This window comes from Manis pentadactyla, chromosome 1 (assembly GCF_030020395.1).
Source record: "Manis pentadactyla isolate mManPen7 chromosome 1, mManPen7.hap1, whole genome shotgun sequence".
Taxonomy (NCBI): domain Eukaryota; kingdom Metazoa; phylum Chordata; class Mammalia; order Pholidota; family Manidae; genus Manis; species Manis pentadactyla.
Window position 1 is genome coordinate 15,952,799 of NC_080019.1, and position 17,996 is coordinate 15,970,794.

Genomic DNA, 17,996 nt, shown 5'->3' on the forward strand with positions numbered 1-17,996 from the left:
TAAACAGAAGAAGAATCAGGTGCAAACCTCAAGCCTGCCTCTTTCTAAGCTTGGAAACATTATTGAAAATTCCTGTATCAGTCATCACTATGGACCAAGAGTAGAAATGAGGTGAGAGAACATTCAATTCCTTTCTGCCTCTACTCATAAATACCCCCGATCAAAGGTTGACACCTTTATCCAGGTCTGGATGCTGAGCAACGAAAACAGAAAAGCTTAAGATAAAATTAGGAGATAACCTTAGGCTCACCTGCAAGCTCTGCCTACCTCCCCAGTGCGACTCTGTAGATGTGCACGGCAAGCTCAGTGAGACTGAGGCCTCATTCTGAGGTGGAAGTCAGTGTATCCTGGGTCGACTAGGTTCTAAGGAGACAGAATCAGAATGTCCCTTTAGTCCTATGTAGGCTTTTGTATAAATGCCGCTGTGTAAGTGCCAAATGTTTGCCATGTCCTGTGAGTTGCATGGAGACCCTAAACTAGATGGTGCCTTAGTAACCCAGACACTGCTGGTGAACAAGAGATACCTGGAGGACCAACTCTATGCCAGGAAGCTACAGGAGTTGTCACAACAGCAAGGAAAGCCAGCTGTCAAGGGCTGCTGAACAGGTCAGCAGACACCCAAGCTGAGGGCAAAGCAATGACCAGTGTTGGAACAGGTGATAAGAGATGGATCAGAGACAGGAGGCATCAGGCCAACCAAGTCCACATTATCCAGTAACGGATGAAAACATGACATTGGGGAGACCATATAAGTTGTAAATGTTTTCAAAATACCCTCTATTCCAGGGAGAAAATAAGATCTTTCTTCCAAGAAATTTGATGGATTATTAGGCCTTATAACTCTGGGTAATGTTTCAACCCAACTACAAAGATTCTGATTTTGAACGTGCCCATTAGACCCTAATGTGTAACATGCCTCAGAGAATAAAGGGCACTTTACAATAAAGAGTCCACTAAATCATCTGCAGGCTGTCATAGTCTGTCGGTCAGCCTTTGGAAGGTAATGCAGGTTGGTCTCCTCAGTTTTCAAAACAGGATGTCACATAGGCCTCCTGTGCCTTGGGGTCGGGACCACATGGACACTTCCAGCCTCAGCCAGGAGAGGACGGCTGCAGGGCAGGCGCACCAGGATTGCTCTGTAAACAGACAGCAGGGCCGCTGCTGGCCAGAGGCCTCCTTTAAGGGGCTGGTACAGCACAGACTCTGTGTGAGGACACAACAAATCTCTCCTCCTCAAGTTTCCCAAACTCTTTCCCTTTGTTAAGTCTCATGTCATGTTTTCCAAGGAAAAGATGTGGATCCCATTATCTTGATTTCCTGTAGAAGGGGTTTCAGGCAGCCAAGATTCCAATGTTATGTTCTCCATCATGTCAGAGTAATGAATTAAGGAACTCCAATGAAAAAGAATTACTTTCCTTTTCACAGGCCTTAACTGAAGACCCAAGATAACGTCAATCAAAATATCATGACCCATTTTTTTTTTTAGTAGAATTCAAAGGCAAGAGAACATTTGTCTCTGTGGCTCAGATTCTGTATTGCTGGGTGTGAGAGCATGCTGGGAACCCAGTGGACCTGGTGCAGACTACAGCTGCTCTCTCACTGGTGTGTGACTGCACTGCCAAAGGGTTTCAGCTCCGGGCAAGTTCACTCTGGATTCAGTAAGACCAAATAATGTCAAAGGAACACTGGGGGTAGAAGTCCCTATACCAAGCTTTATTCCCATGGTGGCAGGTGGGGAGTGTTAGACTTATGTCCACATCTGGCAAGTCCAAAATTGGCAATCCACCTCCACATACAGCAGTGGGTGGAAATCTTTATATAGCAACATAGACATTAATGGCTCATTGCCAACATGTGGGTAAGCATGTAGCTACACAATTATTCCATCATTGCACAAGCACAGTAGGCAAGTAGATTAGGGTCAGGTGAGCATCCCCGACATGGGAACTTCCATTTTCCCTATACTCCACCCCTCCAGGATTCTAGCCTCATAATTTATGAGCCCTTAATCTTCTGCAGTGGTCCCTGTGCAAGAAAGCTGGAACATTATAGCCAGATTCTACAACGGCAATAGAGGTGTCCTCAAGCCTGAGATTGATGGCCGCCAAGTGGACATTCCAACCATGTTCAAACCAGTTCCTTTCAGATGAGTTCACAACTCACACATTCCATGGGAGGCCAGTAGCAGAACCATCAGGGAGCTCTGTGCTCATAAAGCAAGCAGACATGTTGGCAGATCTTGCTAGGGTGTGCGCCCACTCCATGAAGACATTAGAGGAGGTTAGCATTAAGGATGATTAAAGCACATGTTTTACTGACACTAACACAGGAAAATCTTGTCCATTAGGTAGGATGCATGCAAGAGAATGGTCCTGTGATAGGACTGAGACAGGAAAGGGGTCTCATTGGGTCTAGTAAAACATTCCTTTACCCCTTTTCCTGTGGGGATTACTGAAGGGTCTATGTATAGTGCTACTGGAGGTGCATGCACTGGCCATAAAGATAAAACAAAACTCCCCAGTAAGGTGCTCCTACCTCTGGCTGTTTAGGGTACAGTACTGTGATCCATGAGGGCCACTCTGCCATTACTCTAGGACTACACAGGAGGCCAGACTCCAGGCCTTGTCCCCAAGGTGCCAGGAGGGCCAGCCATCACTGATCCATGTGTTGAAATGTCCCCTGAATGGAGTCTCTGAGGTTTATCATGGTCAGTGCTGCTAGCAGGATAATATTCTGGTGGCCAAACCCCAGCTTCAACATTTCTTCCTTGGTTTGTATTTGTAGTTGTATTGGGGAGGCAGCAATGTGTGCCAGCATGTCTATGGGACTCAATGCCTCCTTCCAGGACTTCTCATTAAAATGCCATAGCACTGTCCATAAGTGGACTGACCATCCCCATTAACTATTAGGATCTAACTTCAAGCCATATTTTAACAAACCATTGCACCTCTCTATCAAGCCTGCCCCAGTAAGGTTATATGATACATGAAACTTCCACTTTATCCCTAATTGTTGCACCCATTCTTATAGTGTGTGTCCAGTGAAGTGGGTGCCTTGATCACTTTTAATTACCTGCAGTAGACCGTAGGCCGCAAAGAGACACTCTAGGCCTCTTTTGGTCATTTGCTGTTCTGTATAACATGTAGGAAAAACAACTAGAAGTCCAGTCAGTATGGCCCAGTATTTTATTAACTCATTTGTACAACACCTGTCCAGTATTTCTTGCACGTTCATATCTTTTCTATTGGAATGTTAATTTTCTTTTCTATACATTACATTCCCTAGTAAGAGACACTGCAAACAATGGGAGTTTAAGAGATGTTCCGCTGTTGATTACTGACTATTACATCCATAAGCATGTAAAAGATACTAACTCAGGGTTTCATCACACACGTAACGATCTAGATTACAGGGGTCAGCGCTGCCGTGGCTCTGTCCAGATTCCCCTGGATCTCTTTTACCACACCCATTAGCACTTCCTTTTGCTTCTCTTTCTTTTGTTTCCCACAGGTAGGATCTGAAACTATCTTCCAAGAACTGGCCTTGAGCTGCGGACCCACTTTGCCCACTAGTGAAGCCAGAAAATCCAGACCCTGAAATGCCTGGAAGTTTTCCTCTCCAACCCCACTACTTTAGAATGAACCTCACCTCCTGACTAATCAGTGGGCCAGTATGAACATCCAGCTTCCTTGACTCAGGTTAAGAACCAGTCTGCAATGTAACATATTCCATAACTTCCCTACAATTAGACCCACTCTTGGGCCTCTTCCCCTTCTCTGCTTGGCTTCTCCCACTTTCTTTCCTGGGTTTTTTTCCTGGGGAAGCACCCTCTCAATGTGTCCCTTGTATCCAAACCCTGCATCATGCTAATACAAATATATTTCATTGCAGATTTTACCTTTCTTCTTGAACTTTTACACCAAATTAAGCATTTATTATATACCCTGAGTAGGTTGTTAGTATTCTTCCCAGATACCAATTTTTTTTCAAAACAGTATGCATATTTTCTTCTCCCATCTTAAGTTTTATTTTAGGAAAACATTGCTTCCCAAGAAAGTACAAATCCATACTTCAGAGGCTTAGACAAGATGACTTCTTAAAAGGTTGCAGATAGAGAAATTATAGTTTTAAAAATACACAGGAAAAGTTAAAATAGATTCTCTTTACCCACATATCAACTCCTATATCTCACTGAAATCTCCTGCTCTCAAACACTCTGCTCTTCCCTATCTTTGTTCACACAAAGCCAATATTCAGTGGTTATGCTGTCTCAACTCCCCTTCTGTTCCCAACTTCTAGATATTTTCTATTATGTGCACACACACATACCCACATGCACACAAAGAACTAATGTATACAGATATACACACATTCACACGTTTTATTTAATTATATTTATATGTACTGGTTTTAATAGTTGTTTCATTTAAATAACTAAATATACATCTTAATTTCCAACCACAATTTCAGAGCATTATATCTATGCTCTCAAAAATTAAAGCTATTTATATAAAAAAAGATATTACTGAGATTATTTTTCTGTCTCCTAGATAAAGATTCTTGCTTAAACTTCATTCAAAAAAAATGAAGATGCTTACAAAGACACATAAAATTAATGATACAGCAAAATAACTAAAATAGTAATTAAATTGGGCATGGGAGAGCTAATTTTATTATAGAGAAGGAAAGGAAATTCACCCATGGCCAAGGGAAAGGAAAGGAAATCAACCACGGCCATGGGAGAGGCAAGGAAGTGGCGTGGCCCTCCCTCTGGGGTGCAGTCTGCCTGCTGTTTCCCTCTCCAAGTCCCTTTATACACCAAGATGAACAGTTACAAAACACAGTGTTGCTTCAGTGACATCCTTTAAAAAAGAATGTTTCTAACCCTTTTCTCTTAATTAAATTGGCATAACTGAGGAAAACAAACTATGGAAATGGGATAATAGCTTTAAAAAAATCATAACAAATAGTCACCCAACACCTAAAATTAAAATTTATTTCTTAATCTAGACACGCACACGCTGCAGATTATATAAAGCTAATGTATTTTGACTATCTTTAAATTAAATGCTAATCCATAATATCTTACTCTTAAAGATTATTGAAATTGGAAACCTGTGGTATCTATCAAGGAAAATTTTATAAATGATATTCAACTATTTTAAATATTCATAAATTATTTGAAAACTAAAATTTGAGTAATGGTAGCTTTAGACATCTATTTTCCTTAGTTAATCTTTCTCAAGAAATGATCTTGAGAGTATCTTTAGAAGATTGCATAAATGCTAGAAATTATACAGAAACAACTAGAAACAAGAAGAAAACAAGCACACACTGAAAAAAGCTCCCCTGGCTTCCTCTCCACCGCTACCAACCTCAGCTGCTCTGGCCTTGGCCCTGATAATCTTCAAGGTTAGGTTGCTTTCTTGCTATCGTAATTACACTACTTATTTTTCAAGGCTTTTCTTAGTCTTTGTAATATTAAATAGAACTGGAGTGAAAGGTCTTATAACAAGATGACAGATGCAATGTTTCTCTTGGTTCAGTTTTGCTCAGAAATATCATAAGGAACATTATTAAAAAGGAAAAAAGCTAGGTAAGATTGAGTTGTTGGCTTTAGATCTGTTCTAGGTAGCAACAGAATGTGTTTACTGTTAACAACCTTCTCTTCTGTGAACTCTAAGAAGCAAATAGGAAAGGAAACAAAAAAGCTACCACTGAGACTTCTTCCAGGTCTATTACACGCTGTCTTGCCAATGGGTTTCAGCCCCGGGCAAATTCGCTATGTCAATGTGACCAAAGAAATTGACAGCAAAACATTCTTGGGGTGAAAGGGTTATACCCATCTGCACTTCCAGATGGCAGGTCAGTCACTAAAATCCCATTCACTTGGAGCGGGTCTGCATGCAGCAAGCCCGTCTCTGCCTCTGGGCCTCTGTCCTCAGTGCTGCCACCACTCCAGCCTCTGCTCTGCTCTCCTGCAGCCTTGCAGCCCTGCCACCATGTCGTGCCCAGAGCACTGAGTGGAGCTCTTTATATAGAGTCAACAGCCATGTAATGCCCACCGGTGTGCAGGGAGCTAGTCAACCAGAGCCAGGTGAGAATCCTGTCCACAGGAACTCTCATTTTATCCACACATGGTAAACATCTGCAATTAGACCAGCTGCAAGCAATGCCTTCACACATTTATTTTTATTTTTTATTTTTCCTGCATGCATTCCACAAAGGATGCCTTCACCGAAAAACTTCCAGTTGTAATACAATTAATGCCAATGAAGATTTTTTAAAGTGCCAGTTACTGAGAGAAAATTAAACCATTTTGAATTTAGCAGCTTGTTTGGTTTCAAAGGCTTTTTGAAAAATTTATAGCAATAGTTACAATAGTGAAGGTCACAAATTAAAAAATCAAAACAAGATATCACTAATTTTCTGAAAATAGTTTAGAAATATTTTCTTTAATTTATGCAAACTGCTTTCAAACTTATTGAAATTCTTATTTCCCCTAATTATCTTGTTCTAAGTTTTAAAGGGCAAAATTGTTGTACAGGTTAGGAAAGGAGGCCAAGAGAACAACAGCTAAATGCATACCATGTTAAGGTGTTTCTACTTAATATAGATAATTTATTATTTCATGGTGATGTGCATGAGCATTTCTCCATATTAAAGGACTCATTATTGGAGAGCTTTGTCATAGATGAGAAAATAATTTTTGGAAACATACTATTTATACTATAACTCTTTTTGATTAATGTAGAACACGACCAACAGAGCAGATTGAGAGCAATAACAGACCATTGTTTGTGTTCTCTCCAGTGAAAATCACAAATGACATGAACCAGGCTGGTGGGTGGGCTGTGTGGGCTTCCCACACATGAGTGGGCCAGGTGAGCTCTTAGATGGGCCCACAGACTCTGGGGGCACCTTGATTGCAGCATGGGAGTCCCTGCGGCAGAGACACGCGGCAGTCTCGGCTGATTCCTGATCCACAGCAACTGGGACAACTGCTTGTTGTTTTAACCCCTCATTTTAAAACAGTGGTTCCACAGCGACAGGTAATGAATAAAGGTGCCAATGGCCTCTATGTTAGATATGGTGCATGTTTGCTCAGCAACTATTCAACTGCCAGGGCTGTAAAAGTGGGAACTCTACTTGTTAGGGTTGCTTGCAAACTGGGCTTTTGAATGAAATTCACTGTTGCTAATTAAAAGCAACTGAGTGAATTTTAGAAGGCAAGGTGAGGTAGAATGCACCTTTCTGCTGCTGTCTTCAGCTCAGCAGGTTGGCCCTGGGTGTGGGGGGCTTTTCTGCTGCCCTGTTCTGGGTCTAGCATGCAGTTGAAAGGGGTCAGGAGCACCAGTGGCTGTGGAAGTCCCATCTGCAATACCTGTCTCTTAAACTCAAAAGCTCAGCAGGTGTTTCTGCCTTCTGCCCTCTGGGTGACAGCACAGGTGTGCCCCCTGTGGCCAAGACAGGTTGTGATGCTATGGGAGACACCATGCTTGCAGTCCAGTTGGGAGCCCACCCCTCCACCCTCAAGACTCCATGAAATAATTCTCTCTCTGCTTAAAATGTCCAAACCACACAGCTTTTCCTGCAGCGAACCCAGGCTGTGCTTGACCATTCACTTGTAAAACCTAGTGGCACATCACTTGTGTTTTCCTCCCTATATATCTGAGCTTATATGATTGACTTGTGCACAGTCACTTCTCTGCAATACCTAATACAGAGTTCATTTGGTTAGTTTAATAAAATGCTGGTGCTCAACAGTTGTATTAATTGCATCCTTCTTATCATTAGAATCTTTTCCTCTGTCATGGCTTTTCACCTACAGATACTATTTCAATTATTTGTCTCTTCCCTTCATTGAGCCCCCAGATTGATAATTCATTCAACAAATTCATTTCAGGTTTGCTGAAGGTAAATTTAGAGTAGGAATGCATTTTGTTCATACCAAATTTCCTACCTATTCAATTTTGTAAGGATTCCACTAAGATCCTGATCTGTTTTTCCAGAAATAATAAAGGATCAAAAAATATCTTGTTCTGGAAAAAAGTTACATGGAGGTAAAGAAGAAATTTAGCATCATTCATCTTTATTAAAGACAGCATTTGCAATAATTAAATAGAGATTGATAAGCAAGCTCTTTTTAAAGGATGAAAATCTTTCTTTTCACTTAGCTTAAAGCCAGTTAAGAAAAATGCTTAATTAAAAATGGAAATAGATATTTTCCTGATTATCACAGAAAATCACATTTATTACCATTGCTGTAAAATGAACTTAGGGTCTTATCTTATCCCATATTTATTCTCTTATAATCTAAAAAGAAAAAATATGTAAACATAAAAAAAGAAAAATTTTATAAAAATGATTTCACAGTTCTGCAATGTAACTAAACTAAACATGTTTATGAAGATAAAAGGATAACATTTTCCATGTTCATTATTATAAGTGATAGGTCCACTCCTACATTAGTTATGCCATTTATTAATTTCATATCAGTGATACTAAGAAAATATCCCAGATCTTAATGTGACAAATACTCATCCTCTGTTTAGAGGATGTTTAGAACATCAGGTAGTTTCAACTCAATTTAAATCAATCCCATTTCAATTCAATTCACCTAATAAATATTGGAGTCCTTTTATTGTGGAGCTCTTGTAGGTGCAGGAAAATAAACAATAATGAATATGATCTACTTCCTGCTTTCAAAAATCACAAAACCTTGCATAGGAAAAAAAATTCGGTATGGGAACAAATGCATCATCATGAAGAGTAGTTTTCTGGCCCACAGAAAATGCGCTCAGTATAATTTTAAAACCTTTCCTGTAGTGCTTTCAAGAGCACATAATCTCATAACAAAATCTACATATTCAAACCATCATATCATTCTAAATTGATTTATTTTGCCACTCTCCAAAGAATTTCTTGAAGAAACCTGTAGCATAAAATGAAATTTATATTCATTCTTCACAGATAACATGCTACAAGAAATGTTTCATAATCTCTGACTTTGGAACACTTTTCTCATACTTTATTAAGTAAAATTAAGTAAAAAGGGCAGAAAAACATATTGGAAAAAAGAGTATTCTATAGAATTATCAATTTTATAATATATTTCCTTTCAGTTAAGACAATATTTATAAAAAGCTAAAACTAAGAGAGATTCAAATGCATTTCACTTCTGGATTCCCATTTAAATTCAGCATCTGATATACAATTTTCTGATCCTATTAAAACAGAGCTATTAACTGAATTTATTGTTAATTACCTTCTTCCATTGTCAATTGTCAGATTTTCCTATCATTTATTTTTATTCTGTTTTAATGACCACACTGTCTGCTGTCTTTTCTCCCCAGACACACACAATAGTGCCTTTAGGGTATGGATTTCTTATACTTCTCTCCAAAATGATTGATTTTACAAAATTTCCAATTTTCTACAGTCAGCATTCTGTAATTTGATTTTGATTGAATGATTGATTCAGCATTTCCTCAGGAACATTTTGGCAAAAATTAACATTCAACTTCTACACAGATTCATAACCTCCAACCCTGGAACAAGAATGAGCTAAAACCTAAATTGGAAAAGCAGAACAACAGGTGTTTCATCTCTAAAACATTCCTTCCTCTTTAAACATTTGACCCCTCAAGTCATGGCTCTCATTGCAGGTCTCAGATTACTTTAAAAAATAATTGTTTTCTTTTTAAAAATGTCACTCTATTTCTATGAAAAATCCATTGGAATTTTGTTGTGATTACATTGAATGTGTAGATTGATTTGGGTAGGACATCTTTATATTGATCCTTCCTATCCATGAGCATGGAATGTCTTTCCATTTATTCATGTCTTCTTTAGTGTCTTTCATCAGTGTCTTATAGTTTTCAGAGTACAGGTCTTTCATCTCCTTGGATAAATTTATTTCTAATTATTTTATTCCTTTTGATGCAATTGTAAATGGAATTTTCTTCATTCTATTTCTGATAATTCATTGTTGATATATAGAAATACAACTTATTTTTGTATACTGATTTTGTATCCTGAAACTTTACTGAAATAATAATTCATTAGTTGTAACATTTTTTGCTTCAGGCTTCAGGGTTTTCTGCATATAATAACATATCTTCTGCAAATAATAATAATATTATTTCTTGCTTTCCAATATGGATGCCTTTTATTGCTTTTTCTTACCTGATTGCTGTGGCTACTATTCCTCTTCCTACTAATGTTGTGCATACCATTTCAGTGCTATGTTGAATAAAATTGGCAAGAGTGGGCATCCTTGTCTTGTTCCTGATCTTAGAAGAAAGGATTGAGTATGAAGTTAGCTGTGGGTTTGTCATATATGGCCTGTGTTACATTGAGGTATGTTTCCTCTATACCCACTTGTTGAGTTTTTATCATAAAAGGATGTTGAGTTTTGTCAAATGACTTTTCTGAGTCTATTGAGATGACCATAGTATCCTTTGTTTATGTGATGTATCACATTGATTGATTTGCAGATGTTGAACCAGCTTTACACACTGGAACAAATCCCACTTCATCATGGTGTATGACCCTTTAGTATATTGTTTAATTTGGCTTACTAATAGTTTGTGGAGGATTTTTGCACCTATGTTCATCTGGGATATTGGCCTGTAGTTTTTTGTAGTGTCCTTGTCTGACTTTGGTAATGTTAGCCTCATAAGATGAGTTTGGACATGTTCCCTCCTCTTCTATTTTTGGAACAGTTTGAGAAAGGTTAGTATTAGTTCCTTAAATGTTTGGTAAAATTTCCCAGTGAAGCCATCTAGTTCTGGATTTGTCTTTATTTAAGTTGATGATATCGTTTACTGATGATGAAATTATTCTTGAAAACAGTTATAACAAAAGAACAACCTTTTGAATAGAACAGTTTATTAACTGTAACATGTTTTTGAAATAAATATGCAAAAATTGTCAAACATTACAGGATCGAAGACCTTAGATTTATATACATAGACATCTTACCAGTAATTCTCACAAGATCCTCTCCATATCACACTAAGTAATTGTGTATATGTTTAATATGTGTTCATCAGAATAATGAACAATATTTTAGCCAGGATCCTCAGAATAATTTTTTCACATTAAAATGTATAAAAGCATTATGTTTGGTCATTAGGTAAGTACTTATCCTTAGCTGTAAAATGAAAGTGATCACCAGTTTAGCTTCTGGTTATAGAATGGTCTGTTCAGTAGTACATCTTTTTGATAAAATTTCTTTGTGGTCCTTAGTGCCTTAATTTCTTCCCTCTGACTTTCAGGAAAAATCAGAAGTATTGCTGAAACTGCTATTGGAGACCTTGGTGGCAGACATCTTGTCAAGACATTTTAACCAGCAGTTGAGTTGTTCGGGCAGTAGTAGGCCTGGTTAAGAGTTCTTGACATGGATTTAAAGTGGGTTTGGGGATTCTTAAAGTCATCATAAGTTGCAATCAATTTTTTTGTGGTGGATGAAGTTTTTAGCAATGGTACTCTAGAATTCCATTTATATTTTCCAGCATTGCTCCAATTACATCTTGAAGCATTTTGTTCAGGCTTTTAAGAACATGATTTCTTTTTCTTATTTCTCTGCCTTTATCTACACAAGTTGTCTGAAGACTAAAGGAGTCAGAAAGTTTTGGCTGTCTCATGTTGGTTATCTCTGGAGGAAAAGGGTCATTTGGTAATTGCTGGCATACAAAAGGTAATTTGTAAGTCTTAGCCTCTTGGTCATATGTTGTAATCTTTCCATTTTCAGTAAAAAAATTTGTCAAATGTTCAATGCAGCTTTCTGGAGGTTCCACTGTCACTTTCCAATGTTCAGGTTTTGAGAAGGCTAGTTTGTACAAGTCCAGAGCATTGAATGGAAGAGGAAGAAAAATCACGATATAGAAACACTTCACTTAGCTCCTCTGTGAAAAATTCTTCAACATTTTTTTGTTTGTGGCTTTAATTTAGGTCCACCTTTTAAAAATAGCTGAGTAACATATAATTTGTTTTTTCATTTTCTGATAAACCACTTTTACCTGTTAAATTTTCTTTCACACTGCTGTTGCCACATTTTAAAATCCATATTTAAATTTGAAGCAGGAATGTTTCACCATTATTTTTTCTATAGTTAAACATAAATTAATATGAGGCTCATTCCTGTCTTTAAAAAGTCTCTAACAGCATAGGGTCATACCCTGAGTTCAGGGTAAAAGACTTGCTCATTAATGGAAGCACTTACTAGTAAATTGTTCAGAGAGAAGAGCCTTATGTGATTTTCTGTGACATTACGCCAGGTTCTATTGAAGATTTTTAAAAATCTCTGTTCTCCATGGTACTTCCTTTGTTAAGAGGCTAACACCATAACTGAAACATCCCTTATTATTTTACTATTCTGGGCTCTTTTGTGAGCATGTTCCAACAAAGTCAGTCCTAGCAGCAGTTGCTCTATTGGAATTTCCTTATGGTTCTTGTACACTATCTCTTCTAGATGGGAGGTTTTATTTTTAGGAGCAAGTACTTCTGAATCAAAATTCTAGTGCGGTAAATTCTCATGAGAGATGTTTGATACGTGTAGGCTGGTGCTACAATCTCACCGTCTTCTCCCCATTTTGTTACTGTTTCCTTAAAGTCCCCACTGCTCCACAGTCCCACATATTGCCCCCAGCACCATTTCTGAGGGCGCTGTGGCTCCGGGCCCAGCCCTTCACGTGCAGGTGAATGGCTTGGCTAAGGCCTCATGAGGCTGGGCCTTCCTGCAATGGGAGGACAGGCTGGTGTGCATCAGCCAGCAGTGAGCATGGCCCCCTTGGCAGTGGATGGACTGTCAAGCCTACACAAGCTTTGGGCAGAGATTGGGCCCCAAGCCCAGGGCCCAGCAAGACCAACCTTGGCTGGTCAAGGGCTAGGAGTTCAAGGGCTTCCCCAGCACCTGGTGGGAGGTTTTTGAGTAGTGATTCAATCTCCTTAACAATAAATGGTCCATTCAGTTTTTCTATTCTTCAAGTCTCAGTGTTCTTGATTCAGTAGGTTGTGTATTTCGAGGAATTATCCGTTTCTTCTATGTCGTCCAATTTGTTTGTGTATAGTTCATAGATGTCTCTTACGATCCTTGTATTTGTGTGGCATCCATTGTGGTGACTCCTCTTTCAATTATAACGTTATTGATTTGCATCTTCTCTTTTTCCTCCTTGGTAAGTTTAACAAAGTTTTATCTATTTTATCTTTAAAAAATAGCTCTTAGTTTCATTGATATTTTCTTTTGTCTCCTTAGTCTCTATTTAGTTTATGTCTACTGTTATAATTCTCAGTTATAAGATGAATGAGTTCTGTGGATCTGATGTATAACATGGTGACTATAGTATATGAACAATGTAACTGAAATTTACTAAGAGGGTAAAAAAAAGTTCTCACCAAGTAAAAACAGTAAATACCTCAGGTGATGGATGTGTAATTAACTTAGTAGAGTGTATCCTTTCACCAATTTATACATATAGCCAAGCATCATGTAATGTGCTTCAAGTATCTTGAAGTTGTATTTGTCAATTATACCTCAATAAAGTTGAAAAAGTTACCCTACTTTTCTGTTTGTTCTTGTTGGAGCATATTAATTTGCAACAAGTAATTCTATCATAATTCTTAATGGGAGTCAATATAACTTAGCTAAACTGTATAAATTATTTACTTAATGGGAAAGTCAGTGTCTTTTATGTTTTTAAGGAAGGCTTAATTTTAAATATATTAGCATTCAAAAATACAATATAAATCAAAACAGGAATCTAAATTATGATTACTTTTTAATTTAAAATGTAATGCACATATCAACTCCTTTTTGGATATGTTTTCTTTATCACAGACACCAAATGTTCTCATTATTTAATGTGATCTTGGGAAATCAAGATATCCAACTGTATAATTGGAATAATACTTGCCTCATGAGCCTCACTGTACACTCTAAAAATGATTAATCTGAATTAAAAATTTACATAGATATGCATCAGTTATGATGTGTTATAAGGAATCCTTTGAAAACAGTTTTTAAATGACAGGTTTATTTATGTTGATCTTCAGGAGGAGCTAAAGGGGAAAAAGTAAAAAGGGGAGAAAGAGGAGATTGTTGCTTCTAAGTGGGAAGGTTATTTTTGTATAATTTATGGTATATGTAAATGGTCACCTTTAAAATGCCACTAAATGTAGTTTTCATAGTTGTGGATTTAGTTTTTAAAATTAAAGGTCACAAAACATGTTATATATCATAATGTTTATATCCTTATGCTGTCACTTTATATGTTCCAGTTGTCCACTTGCCTCTCAATTTTAAATACATTTTTCATTGCCTGCTGTAGCAAATGCAGTTGGCCCATTCGTGTATTTGTCTTATTTGGTCTCTGATACCCAGTGCTGAGCTTTGTCAGGACAGAGCACTGGAGGACATAGAGGAAAAGGCACTTTTCCAGGTCCTGGTGTGCTCCTTTCAGCAAATTCCTGCAGGCTGCACCACGTTGCTGATGCCCAGCTTCTGTGGTTTGGGTGTTTCTCTAAAAGCAGGCAAGAGTACAAAAGTTCTTCTCCATCTTAGAATGAAATTCCTCGCCAATGACTAGGAACATCTTCAAGGAGTAGCCTGCTCAAGTAGCTATCCACAGCATTTGTTCCGAGTTGCACATTTTCTAGCAGTGTGTAAGAGTTCCTGTGCTAATATGTCCTTGCAAGAACTTGATAGTGCTGGAGACTTCAATTTTCACAAATGCAATGGATAAAAGATAGTATCCCATATTTTAAATTTGAGTTTTCCAAATAATAGCAGTATAAAACATGTTTTCATTTGTTTATTGACCATTCTGATTTCTTCATCTGTGAATAGCCTCTACGTGTGCTTTGCACATTTGTATATTATGTGGTCATCTTTTTTTTCTTTTTCTTTTTTTTTTATCCCTACTCCATGGTTATTTTTATCTATAAAGGGTCACATTGTATTCTAAGATTTATGGGCCAATAGGCAATGTCCTCAACTCTTTAACAGTTCTTGCCAAAATGCTAACAGTCTTTTTTACATGTCTGTCTTAGCTAGTGGACTGCACAGAAGCAGGCAGCAAGCTGGATTTGGCTTGCAAGAAATAGTTTGCCAATTCCTGATCTATTGGGTTGTTTGTATCTTACTGAATTCAGGATTCATTTATATAATCTGGGTCCTACTCCTCCATGAGGAATGTGATTTCAAATGGTTTATATCTTATGTCTGTCTTACTAAGACTTCAATATCTATCATCGTGGATTACATTTCTTGTATATATTTTGAAACTCTGTTCTCCCATTCATCCAAATTTACATTTTAAATTGTTCAATGTATTATATCTTTTCATCATTGTGGAGTCACTCATTTTATCTCAAATGATCTTTTTATTCCTTAAGATTTATTTTATTTCCTGTTACCATAGAAACTTCAGTTAACTTTGGCTTAAAATTTACCTGATGTGATTTCTCATTTTCAACTTTGTTGGTACTATGATTTACAAGCATCTTTTCTGAAAGCTTACAAATGAATTTTTAATCCAATTTTTAATTTAACTTTATCTTCCCTTAAAATGGAAATTTCATAGTATTTATACTTATTGTGACTACCAGTATATTTGATTCATTTCCTTATTCCTAAAATGGAGACAATAAAATATAACTTATAGTTCAATGATTTTGTGAGGGTTAAATGAAATAATATGTCAGAAATTAAGGAAAATTCTTGGCAGATATGTTTCAAATTTAAATATTACATTTTATTGCTTTTATCATCTTCTCATTTTGTGGTTTCCATTTCCATTACTTTTCCTATGAGTTTTCCCTCTTTGTATGCTATCAATTTATATTAAGATTTAAAATTAGCTTTCCCTCTCTATTGGTTAGAATTTATATAGCCTGCCTTTATTCTTTTGGTTCTCCTTATATTTATCAAGTACAATTAACAAAGTATGAAGTTAATCCTCTTTTCAAACACTACAAAGAACATCTCAAATTCAATTAACCCTCTTTAATTGCACACATTATTATTGTCTTAAATGTAATTCTACTTTCTCTCCAAATCATTGATATTATTTTTCTAGTTTTAATGTCTCTTAAATTGGCTCATAATTGCCAACTCTTTGATCACTGTTCTTTCTTATGTTACTCAAACCTGTTTTCATTTTTCTTCCAGAAGAAAATCTCTTACATGCGTTAATGAATATCTATTAATGGTAAACTCCCAGTTTTTACCAATATAAAATTGACTTAATTTAACTCCCATTTGTAATGAGTAGTTTAGCAGGATATAAAAATTTATATTGATTATTTACACTTAATACCTTAAAGACTGTATTTCATTATATGCTACGTTTCTTAAAAAAATTCCTTTTAGGTAATTTTTTCCTTTAGTTGCTTTTGTTATCCTATTTCAGTCCTATGTGTCTGGGTGTAGCTCTCTTTTTATGAATGCTGTTTGGGAATTTACCATGTTCTTGAATGTGATGATACATATCTTCCAGAAGTTCTGGGACATTTCAGATATTATCTATTGAATATTTTATTCTCCGTTTTTTACTCTCTTCTTTAACTCAATAATGTATATTAATCATTTGCATTCTAGTCCACATCTCTTAGATATATTTTTTCTTCTTTTTATCTCTGCTGTATTCTGTATGATTCTTAAGCTCTCCCAGTTCATATATTATCATCAGGTATGACTAATCTAAATTTAAAATTTCAATTATTGTACTTTTTCCTTTTCTACAAATTCAATTTATTACTCTTAAAAATTTCAGTATTTTGATAAGATCTATGATTTTCCATGTATTTTCTCTTTCCTTGCTTTAATCATTTTACTCTACATGTGATAATCCAATACCCAGTGTTCTAGGGTCTAATTTGCTACTTTGTTTTATCGTGTACTACTCTTCCCTGAACATTTTATCATGTGTTATTGTGACTTCATGGCATAGTCTATGAAGCACTCTCTGTGGGGGTGATAGGTTGCCTGAATTCATATATATGCCTCTAGAGGATTTCTGTGTGTGAGAGCCCCTCATAGGGCAGAGTATGCTTAGGGCTTTACCTACATTTAAGACAGTTGTTGACTGGTGGTGGAAGCAAATAGTAAGGCAGTGAGGCATTTCCCTGCTGCACAAGTCACACAACAGTTGTGAAGTATGCTTTTTCCACCCGTTAGGTCAGCATTGGTAGGAGATTACGGATTTCAAGTATTTTAATGTGTATCATGATAAGGATTAGAATTTATTAAGCACTACTGGTGATAGCATTAGGTAGTACTTTTTGTAAATTATATTGTTTAGCTCAGTTTGTTAAAGAATTACCTGAATAAGTATCCAAATTTTTTATACTATGTCACCCCTGTTGCTCACCTTGAGAATTATTTACACTTATAAATTGAAAATACAAGTGGTTTAGGCAAAAAAGTTAATTTTATAGAACAACTGAAAGTTTAAAAAGCCCAAATGCAAGAAGGCAGAGAAAAGAAAAGATAAGGAAAGGATGTATATGGTAATGTTTGTCTCAAAATATAAACCATACTATTTGGAGTAATGCCCTCAGAATGGTTGTAAAATATACATGCATGTTTAATATTGCACCTATGACTTTTTGTGATTGCTTTTAATTAATATTTATTTCTCCCACTAGAATTTAACCTTACAAGAACAAAGATTATGATTTTTTAAAATCTATCATTAAATTCTTAGTACTTAGCACAGTGCTGGGCACATTAGTAGGCATGAATCAACTATTTGTTGAAAGAAAAAAATGAGTGGAATGAATAAATGAGTAAACTTAATGGTTGCAATATGGTAATGTGTAATATGCTTTGAAAAATGGCAAAACTTATTACAAGGAACCTTTTTTGCCCAGTAAATTCAAGCACAGCTCATTGGCATTCAGGGGTATAAAATTATTTAGATCCCTGTGGAAAATGTTCCTGCAGTTTAATGTTTAATCATAGCCCTCTAAGAATGTCTACTAAATATCCT

The 17,996-nt window shown here is 36.6% G+C and overlaps 1 pseudogene; it reads right to left on the minus strand.

The window, feature by feature from the left end:
* Window positions 1-11,012: 11,012 nt before the first annotated feature.
* Window positions 11,013-12,598, minus strand: LOC118914392 (protein FAM217A-like; annotated as a pseudogene).
* Between the last annotated feature and the right edge of the window lie 5,398 nt (window positions 12,599-17,996).